Below are 10,635 nucleotides of genomic sequence, written 5' to 3'. Positions count from 1 at the left end.
GGAGCCCCTAGTATGCTACTTTGATGTTCTCATTTAATGACCGGAGCAGGATTGCAGGATTATAGCTCTCCTTTCCTTCTCTCCCTACCCCACACAGACACACACACACACACACACACCCACCAACAGTTCACACATTATTTATAGACTTAGAGATGGACAGGAAGCTCTGCTGTAGGGAAAGAAGACTGGATTAGGAATCAGACACCCTGAGTTCTGATTTTGGCTCTGTCACTCACTCGCTTGTGATCTCGGGCAAACCACTCCACCCTTCCAGAGTCTCAGCCACCATGCAGGCCCTGAGGCTACCATGAAGTGCGAGATGTAGAAGGATGTGTTGGTGTCAAGGGAGGAAGATGCTCTTGGCAGCATTAGTGCTTTGCGTTCCAGGAGTTAGGTCTGTTCTCTTGCCTTGCCACCCTTGCTCATGCCATTCTTGAGCATTAGCTTTTTTTGGGGATGGCCAAGAGACCCATAAATCCTCTCGGTATTAAGTAGGATAGAGGTTCAGTGGCTGTGACAAAATCTTGAAATAACAGTAGCTTAAAGGAACTAGAAGTGTATTGCTTTCTCATGCAACAAGCAATCCAGACTCGATATCACGGTTTCATGTCAGTGGCCTGGGATTCTGGCATCTGTGGTTCTGCCATGCCTTGGTGTCACCCTCACTATATGGTCCACATGGCTGCCACCACCGCAGTGTTCCAGGAAGCAGCCTGACATACCCAGAGCTCCTCCTTCCCCTTAACATAATGCAGAAACTATTCACAGCACTTCAGTTCAAATCCATTGGACTAGACTTAGTTGATGGCCATGCCTAGTTCCTGTGGCAGCTGAGGCATACTGCCTTTAGGTGAGCAGCCATATAAAAAAGGCTACTCGTATTGAAAATAAGGAACAGACACTGGGATATGATTCTTAGTCTGTTCCACACCATCTGCCTCTCCACACCTAAAGAGAGTGAGGAACTTCTTGGACTGAAAATGGGCTTTCTAGCACTGTTCTAGATTGGCACCACTTTGAATTTGCAATGACCTTTAGAGGCTCTATCTGGAGACAGTGGGAGAATTCAGCAAAGAAACAGTCCCACACAAATCAACTCCAGAGTATAATTAGGAAAACCCTCCTCCTCACTGTTCTCAGATGAGAATTCTGCTGTAAGACAGAGGCAAAGCTTTACACAGAGCGCCTGTGAGGGCAGCTTCCTAACAGCCAGAGGTATAGCCAGACAGCAGGACCCCCAGACTTCAGATGTCCTGCCCTCAGAAAACCCACTTTTTACCAACTGGGAGCAGAAATGAGGATCTGGACACTTTACTAGTTTTTGCCACCAGCTGCTCTTCTGTCTGAAAAAGGAAATGACTGAGAATAGGGCACAAAGCTCCGAGCTGGGCTCAGGGAGTTTCTCACCCTCTGTGGGAGGCTGTGCCATCAGAGTCATTGGAGATATGGGGCGTCTGGAACACCAGACCTGGCAAAGTGTGTGTCCAGGTGATGTAGCCAGGGGCACAGAAGCCCCAGAGAAGCTGCAGAGCCCTATGGAAGACTGACTGCCCAATGCCAAGGGCAAAGTACAGCCTCTGGCACCAGGGGAGCTGGGCAAACACTCTGCTGTTTAGGGCCCTCATGCATAGGAGAGATTTAGAAGGTTAAAATCAGTTTAGCCATTGATGGGGGGTGGGGGAGCTCTCATGCCAGGCATCATGTCGAGGTCTCTATGCATATATTTTATAAAGAAATATTTATTGTTCACCAAAACCCTATGAGGAATGAGGAAGCAGGAGTTAAAAACGAAGAGAAATAACGTGCTGCAAACCACATAGCCAGCAAGAGGCGGGGCGCAGGACTCAAGCCAGCTCTGCCTGACTCCAAGGCTAGCAAGTTTCACCACCACTACCGCCAGAAGCAAACTCAGAGCTGTGGGAGGCCACGGGCATCAGGGTCAGCAGGTCTCAGTGCAAACCTCAGCCCTCCACTCCCACCAGCTGCCTCTCTGAGCCTTGATTTCCTGCTTTGTCTCAAGGGCCTGTTAATAGTAGCCCTCACCTGTCTTTCTGACTCAGTCTTGATGTAAGGTGGCCAGTGTCTTCCCCAGCATTCAAGGAATAGCATCTACTGGACAAACATGACCTTCCTTTATTTCTCTGCCATCCGGACTGTGAGCTCCACAAACCCTGGAGACCTTAGATGTCTTGTTCACTGCTTTAACCCTGGCATTTCCCACCTCCCCAGCTCTGCCTTTTACCCTGCTTTATCTGTCCCCTTAGCCCTTCTCATTGGCTGATGCATTACCTATCCCTGCATGCATCTATACTTCCGCTGTTGCAGTGCACTAGAACTTAGGCTCAGTGAAGACAGGGCTTTTTTTCTTTCTGGTTTGATTCACTGCTTCGTCCTCAATGTTCAGATAAGAACCTGGCAAGGAGTGGGCACCCAGTAAATTTAATGAATGAATCAATCAGTCAATAGATCAATATCTAGCTGATTGTACAAATGCCTTTTTTTTTCTCCACCCCTAGGGATAAGCTGAACAAAGTCTCTGCATGTGTGTGCACACAGATACACGTCCCCTGTCAGGGGAAGACCGATCAGCACCTTAAAACCTTCAGGCTGTGCGTTGGCTTATAACACCCTTGAGAACCTGAGAAGGGACATGCTCAGAGGGACACAGCTCAAGCAAAAGAGGAACCCTGCCAGACGCCACAGTTCAGGTACATCCTCCTCTTGCCTTCCAGAAGACCTTCGCCCTGGGGAAAACATTCTCTCTCAGCAGAGTCCAGGAGCTTCCCGGTCCCAGCCCCAACGCCCCAGCTGCCAAGGCGACGAGACCCCCAGATGACAGCTTCCTCGAGTTCCCCAAAGCAGGACACCCAGGCTTTTGGCATTCTGAACAGGCCTCTACTCCTTCCACAGTACAGTGGGTTCTGGAACGTTCTGAGGAATGGGCTATTTTGGCCAGTGAGGGCAAACCCCAAGAATCAGATAAACACCAGCGGCCGGGCCTCCACCCCTCTGGGGGCTGATTCATGAGGCCCAGGCGTGCCCATTAACTGCCAGGCCGGCCCTGTGTGCTCAGAAAAATATTGCTGCCGCTCTCAGGCGGCTGCAGCGTTCCTCAGAAGAGCCGCGGCCAAAATCACAAGGCGTCTGCCTCCCCGCCCGGGAGCCCATCAGGTATTATCTGCAGCACAAACACCTACCACTTTGTACTAACATTTTGGCAGTTTCGTACAAACAGAGCACTTAGCACTGCCCCATAACTCTGCGCTCTTGCTGGGCCCCGGCTCCCAGCTGGCACGGCCGGCCAAGTGGTCTGTAACCAAAAAGCAAAAAAGCAAATGAAACGTACGGGGTTGTTTTTATGGGCCTCGGCAGCCCCCGCGCCCCGCTCCCCCTGCTCCCGTGGCAGACACACAAGTATGAGTTCAGACCCTACACGACACACTTTTCGGACAGGCCCCTGTGACGCCAGCCCTGAGGATCACAACAGCACGGATTGTGCGGCCCCAGTGGCATTTTCCGTCCTCCGCCTGGGGGCTTCCGCTGGAGGCGCCGGGAGCCTCCGACGTGCCCGCCCGCCGCCTACCCTGCAGCTGCGCAGCCCTGGCGCAGGCCCATCAGGCACCGAGGACAGAAAGCCCCACACGCGGCCCGAGGGCTGCTCACATACTTGCCTCTTCAGCCCTTGCTCAGCAAGGAGCCCAGAGCCTGCGCGGTTCAAAGGCCTTGTCGCTTTTCCTGGCAGAGCCAGGGGGTTCTGGAGGCCGCAGGAGACGGTGGAGAGTGACTTCTAGGGCCCCAAGCCTGATCCACTGCCCACTGCGTGGGTTCTTCCAGCCTCCGGACTCGAGAGAGGACTCCAGGGCCAGGCCTACCGTCTGGCTGCCTCCGGTCCTCTTTCTGGGCCCCTCCCCTCTGGCCCATCCAACTAGCTATTGCCTCTTTCTAGTGATGGCCGGGTTTCCCCAAAGCTAAGTATGTTTAAGAGAGATATCATGGAGGTGCAGCCAGGTTCCAGGTGCTGTACTGGGAACTTAAATGGCAATTACCCCATTAATCCTCCTAACAGCCCTGTGAGGGGGTAGCATTTTCTCCATCTGAAAGGCAAACCCACTTATGCCCAAAGAGGTTAAGTGACCTGTCCAGGGTCACACAGCTAGTGAATGCCAAGGAATGCCAGGACAGAATTACAGAACTGCCTCACTCCAAGCTCAGGCTCTTGCCTCCTGATACCTCCTGGGGGAAAATGAGGGAGCTCAAGAGCTTCTTAAGAAGCCCAAACACTTGCTGACTTGGGGATGGCACCATGCATATGCCCAGGAACAGTGGGCAGTTGTCCTCTCCTCTGTGATCTAGAGTGTCATCATCTGTTCAGTGAAGGGCATGGATCTGATGTTACTCAGGGCTCCGCTGTCTCTTAAACTTGACCACGGTGAGTTCTGCCCTTCACAATCCACCCACCTCTTCACTCAGGCTTCCTCATCCACCCCAAGGTTGCTACCCTGGCCTCCAGCTTCTGCCCTGTCTGCAGTAGGCACAGCCCCAGTGCACCCACGGGAGCCCACATGGGCTGTGTATCCATGCACACTCTATGGCTCAGTCTTCAAGGCCTCTCAAAGGCCCCTGCTCCTTGGCACAAAGCATGCTGGGCACCAGACCCAGAGGACCAGAGGAGGGGAGAGGAGCTAGGTCCAGGGCAGACAAGGGAATGGAGCCTGACCTGGGCCAGGGCTGCAGCTGGGCTTGGTTGAGGGTCCAGCTGTTGGGAGCTCTGGGCATTGGGGTGGTGGGCAGTACATCAGGCATTCAAAGCCAAGGTCAGGCATAATTGGAGAAACAGGAGAAACAGGAGCTTGACTCAGTCATGGGACTAAGCCAGCTGCTGGGGGTTCAGGTGAGGGCCTAGCTCCTGAGGGATGCTTAGGGCAAATCAGGGAAACTAAGGCAGTCATGAGTTGCTAAGACAGAGTGGGGTGGAAAACTTCACATTAGTCCTTACCCGGACCTAGTTTGCTGCCTCCCTTAACTCCTTCCTCCCAGGATGAGTTGGAGTCTGAGGCCTCTCAAGTGCAGCCTGCCCGCTCTCACACAGCCTGTGGGAACACCGACTGGAGCCTACATGCTGGAAATTCCTGCTGCACCCCCTGCCCCCAGCTGCAGTGTCTCCTCCTGACCCCTCACCAAGTGGCACTCATTTTCAAGACTCGATCTGTTCTTCCTTTTACCACTTTCTGCTACTCCTCCTCCAGGCAGCACCCCCATCCCTGCCACTTTAATCAATAGGCCTGGCTGGCGGGTCACTCACACTGCCTTGCCTTATTTTAGATAGTCTTTTCTCAAAGGAGACCTCAGCATCCTCAAGAATTCACACAAAACCTTCTCCTTTTCTTGAGTCCACTCCACTCCACACAGGGCTCAGCAGCTGGGAGGTCTTCACATATTCACTCACTCACTCACTCACTCACTCACTGAACAACAGCAAAGCCTTCCCTGAGCCAGGCCTATGCTAAGGGGGACAAAGATGACCTTAGTTCAGGGACTATCAGACCTGGAATCAGATGATAGGATTTTTTGAGATCAGGACCCATTGAAGTGGTGGCAAGGGCAAAGAGAACTCCAAGAAAGAATTCATGACAAAGTTATCAATGGCAGTGACACGGGGCTAGCACAAGTCTGGGCTGTCTAAAGAGCAAATGGGGGAGGGAGGGATAAAGGGGGAAAGTCAGGCTGTAATGCAGGCCCAGAGTCTCATTGGACAAACTGAGGGGCTTTGGTCCTGAAAGTGACCAGAAGCCATGAAAGGCAGTCTATCTGGTCAGATTCCCCTGTTGGAAAAATCTCAAAACACTGCAGACCTCAGTGCCTAGGTGACTTTGGGTATCTCAGTGGCTCAGAGTTTCAGCTTCCTCATCATCAAAATGGGAAAAATCATGCTTACCTTTTATAAAGTGCTACTGCTAGGCAAATGTTGACAGTAATGATGATAATAATTAAAAAGAGACTAGGAAGCAGCCTCTTCTTTCCTGCCTTCATCTCCTCAAGACATCCAGAGGCCTCTTAGAGCCTAGGGCCCAGAGTCTTCTTGCTGAGTAGAAACCTCAGCCTCAGGGTGGCCCGTTGGCCCTCTCCCTGCCCGGCTGCCCAGGCCTGGGAATAGACAGGCCCAGCCCACCCTAATTGCTCCCATTCTGGCATCTGCCTTTGGTTAAATGCACAGCAACTCTCACAGACTGGGAACATCAGCCATAAACAGAGCATCTGCATGGTGGATGCTGACGTTTAAAAATAGCCTAGCCTTGGGAACCACATTTCCCAGCCCTAGGGAGTTCCTGGAATGGGAGGAAGGCCATTTTTTGTGGGTTTAGCCCTCCAGCAACACGGTAGGTCAGAGTCCCCAGGCCAGGGCCTAAGAGGGGCTGCCATGCTGGTGCAGTTCCCCATACAGCCACCAGGTGGCGTCAGGGCTGCCACCTGGGAGGCGGGCGTAAGGAGAGGGGGCCGGGAGGGGCTCCAGGATGTGCTGCCCGCCGCTGTGCCCTGCTCTCCCACCACTTGGCCCTGGGAGTTGGCTGCGGGCAGCGGCTTGGCAGCCTGTGACTGGGGGCGGACGGTGGGGCTGGTGTGGGGTTTCAGCCTCCCCGGAGGGCCCTCTCCGCTGTGTGCTGAGCAAACGTTCGGCCTGATGTCGGCAACATGCAGAACCAATTTTCGGGGAACCCTTCAGCCAAACCATGCACCTTTGGGCGGGGAAGCAGGATCTCTGTTGGCCCTGGGGGCTCAGAGAGTTTCTCGTTTGGAAAATCAGAGCGGTCTCCTCGCAGTGGGAGGCAAGGCCAGCCTGGCTGTGCAGGGCTTGTGAATGCAGAGCCCGGGATAAGTGCTGGATGCTCGCCTCCAGGCTGGGAAAATTACCCTCTAGCCTCAACTGCCGCCCACCTTTTTAATGAAGCATCTACTATGTGCCCAGAACTGCCCTGCAGTTTCTGTGGGTCTTATTAGCTAATCTTCACAGCCATCAAGTCTCAGTGAAGTTCAGCCAGGCCACAGCCCAGGGCCCCCATCTTTAAGGGGCACTAAAAATTATTAGAATAAACTAGAATGTAAAGCTAATTGAAGTCCCACAGAAAAAGAGGTGTAAACTTATTCTGCTGCCACTCAAGTGCTCACCTCCCAATCCTCCCTGAGTAATACCAGAGGGGTCTGGAGGCCAGAGCCCTGCAGCCGAAGCCCAGAATTTCCTTGCCAATGGAAATCTCAGCATCATCTATGACACTATCTCCATCCTAAAAACTACCTCCACTAAAGGAATATACATTTAAACAATGTTTAAAGCACGAATATTTAAAGCACCTTTGAAACACAGATTTATCAACTTTTCTGGGTTTCCCATCGTCTGGCCATGGATACTATTGTAATATCTCCCACTCTACAGATGAGAAAACATACCCAGATGCTAGGCAGTAGTAGAGCAAGTCTGTAAGAAGGTGGTGGGCTGTAGACTGGAAGAAGAGTAGCCGGTATGGTCGTAGACCCATAGGTGGCAACAAGACGAGTAGATGTTTTCCCTACTGTATGAGCTTGCACAGGGCAGTTCGCTGATCTGAGACCATCTCCTCATCTCTGTGAGACTCAAGTGAGGCTCAGAAACTCTAAAGTGAGGTGCATGTAACTGAGCTCCAGAACTGACTATGGTGCAGGCTGTGGTGTAAAGGAATCAGGGCATAATACTGAAGGGGAAGAAGAACCCTTGGAAGAGCAAGTCTTTCATGGAAGTTGTTCCATGACTGAATAGGAAGAGGCAAAAGAGAAAAGTAAAAACAAAACAGTGGCCTCCAATTAAAAAAAAAAACTGACCAAACTTCCCTGAGAAAGGAAAATGAGGGTCCTCTCCTCACCGACTCCCCCCGACATCCCATCCTGCAGCAATGGAGTTTGGGCCCGCTTGAATATGAATGGCAATGAGCGTAGGTGGCACTGAGCAAGTGCAGAATGTCTCACTGGGTGCCCACGTGAATGAGCAATCCAATATCTGAATGTGCCACACCAGGTTGTATGTGACAACTGAATGAAGCCTGAGTAACACCTTAGGGAGGATGCTGGTAACACGCCAATGGCTGTGCACAGCTAGTGGGGGTCAACAGATTTGCTCTAATTGCTCATTGTGCCTGCGATGATTTGCTGCAACTCTTGCTGAATCATGGCGTCTATCTTCTTTCTGAGAAACCAAGAGGGCGTATCCCTCTCCCCTTCCCCCCTGCACTGTCTGGCTGTTCCTGTAGGCATGGGATTAGGGTGATGGAACCCATGGAGGTTGGGTGCAAGGACTAGATTCTGGGGACCATCACAACACATGGAGAAGGCTGGGGAGGATGTCTGGGAGCAAGAAGGGAAGAGAGGAGGGTAGTCCTGCTCCTTAGCACTCTGCCAGCTATGGTTGTCTTCTCTAGCCCTTTCAGTTCAGTAAAGTTGCTTTTTCAGGGTCATTACAATGGCTCCCCTGTCTGATATGAACTTTTATGCAGAGGTCTTCTCAAAATCAGCCAGGAGGATGGAATAATCATGGAATGGGAGGGAATCTTATTATGTAATGACTCACTTGCACTCTTACAGATTCCGGATTGCACAGTCACCATCTCACTCAATTCCTCCAGAGGAGGTTATGATTTCCATCGTATGATCTTGGAAACTGAGGCTAAGGCAGTGTGCTCTGTAGGTAAGTGATCATTTTCTCAAATGCCTCTGGATAGCCCTTCAGCTACTGGTCAAAACTGTGGGCCCTTCCCTGTGCTTTCCAAGCCCACCTGAACTGGACTTCCACACTGAGCCACCTCGTCTGTCACCAGCCCCTCCACCCATCCTGGGTCTAGCCATGCAAAATATCTTGCTGGTTTCCAAAATATCTTTCTGGGGTGCCTGGGTGGCTCAGTTGGTTAAGCATCCAACTTCAGCTCAGGTCATGATCTCACAGTTTGTGGGTTCGAGCACCGTGTCAGGCTCTGTGCTGACAAGTAGCTCAGAGCCTGGAGCCTGCTTTGGATGTCTCCCTCTCTTTCTGACCCTCCCCTGCTCACACTCTGTCTGTCAAAAACAAACATTTAAAAAATATATATTTTTCTGGAAGACCCTTTTCCCTTTTCTGCCTTACAAACTCCTCCTCTGTCTTCAGTATTTGCTCAAATATTACGAACCCTTGTTCCCACAAGCAGAGTTGGCACACTTGTCTTGGGGCTTCCCCTCCACCACTCAATTAGCCCTACTGAAATTATGGCAATGACCTTAGGACCTGCTTTTCATTGATGCCTGCTCCGGGGCCCATACTTTGCTGGACACTTTACACATACTTTACCTGTGCATTCCCTAAGAGATGAGACTAGCATGAGGCAGATGAGGCACTCACTTTAGGTGTGAGATTGAAGAGGGTGTCTAAAACACTCAGTAACCAAGATAAATAACGTTTGGATGCAGTATTTTTAAAAATCAAAACAGCACCTGTTTAAGCCATGTAGAACCCTCATACACATATAAGCCAATATTTGCCTTTCTAATGCATCTGACTTCTTCCCTAGTGAGGGCCCTTTGTGACCAGGGAAAGGATATATTGAAATTAATACAAAGAGATATTGGAAAGACGTCTTAAAAACAAGTAAATAAAATTAACATAAACAAAGAAATGGGTACCATTTAAAATGCTTCCCAGGTGATTCGTGGGGATTCTAGTGTTGGCTAACCACCGCCCTAAAATAGTCCGCTCTTCGGGCTTCTAAAGAACTAAACACCCCACTTCTCTCCATGCCAGCAAAATGACAGCCAAAGTCGCCATAGATTCAGGCAATCCAGCCTGTCTCTTCTGCTGAAGAGGCTTTCAAAAGCTTCCCTTAGAAAGTGATGATTAAGTCTCTCTAAAGGGCAGGTAGGAATGAAGTACAGAAAATTTGGGGAAGAGGGTCCCATTAAGAGGGAACCACATATGTAAAGTTTGAAAAGCTTTTAACCCAAAGTAAGAAGAAGGAAGGAAATAATAAAAATGAGAGTGGAAATCAATGAAATAGAAAACAGACAAGCAATTGAGAAATATCAATAAAACCAAAAGCTGGTTCCTGAAAAGATCAATAAAAGTGATAAACCTCTAGTTAGACTGAACAAGAAGAATGAAAGTAAAAGCTACAGATATCAAGAATGAAAGAGGGAAAGATAATAAGGAAATGTGACAAGACTGACTTTCGATCAGTAATATACGTTGCAACAGGCACATGCAAAAGAATGAAGCTGACCGTTGTATAACATACTCAACTCAAAAGGGATTAAAGACATGAATGAAAGACGTGAAACTTTAAAACTCCGAAAAGAAAATGTAGGTAGTAAACAACACAGGTCTTGGCAATGATTTTTGCAATCTGACACCCAAACCAAAAACAACAAAAGAATAAACAAGTGAGACCACATCAAACTAAAAAGCTTTGTGCAGCAAAAGAAAACCATCCCTAAGTGAAAAGCCAACCTACTAATGGGAGAAAATAATTGAGAATCATATATCTGATAAGGGGCTAATATCACAAATATATAAAAAGCTCACACAACTTCACAGCAAAAACAAAACAAAACAAACAAACAAACAAACCCCAATCTGATAAAAAA

The 10,635-nt window shown here is 50.0% G+C and overlaps 1 long non-coding RNA gene across 1 annotated transcript; it reads right to left on the bottom strand.

The window, feature by feature from the left end:
- Window positions 1-2,506: 2,506 nt before the first annotated feature.
- Window positions 2,507-3,871, bottom strand: LOC115272100. The gene is made up of 3 exons (XR_003900248.1): window positions 3,671-3,871; window positions 3,201-3,313; window positions 2,507-2,747 (listed from the first exon to the last, which is right to left on the bottom strand). It is a non-coding gene; the product is annotated as an uncharacterized LOC115272100 (long non-coding RNA).
- Between the last annotated feature and the right edge of the window lie 6,764 nt (window positions 3,872-10,635).

The sequence above is a fragment of the Suricata suricatta genome, chromosome 11 (assembly GCF_006229205.1).
Source record: "Suricata suricatta isolate VVHF042 chromosome 11, meerkat_22Aug2017_6uvM2_HiC, whole genome shotgun sequence".
Classification (NCBI taxonomy): domain Eukaryota; kingdom Metazoa; phylum Chordata; class Mammalia; order Carnivora; family Herpestidae; genus Suricata; species Suricata suricatta.
This window is presented reverse-complemented; position numbering and strand designations above follow the sequence as displayed.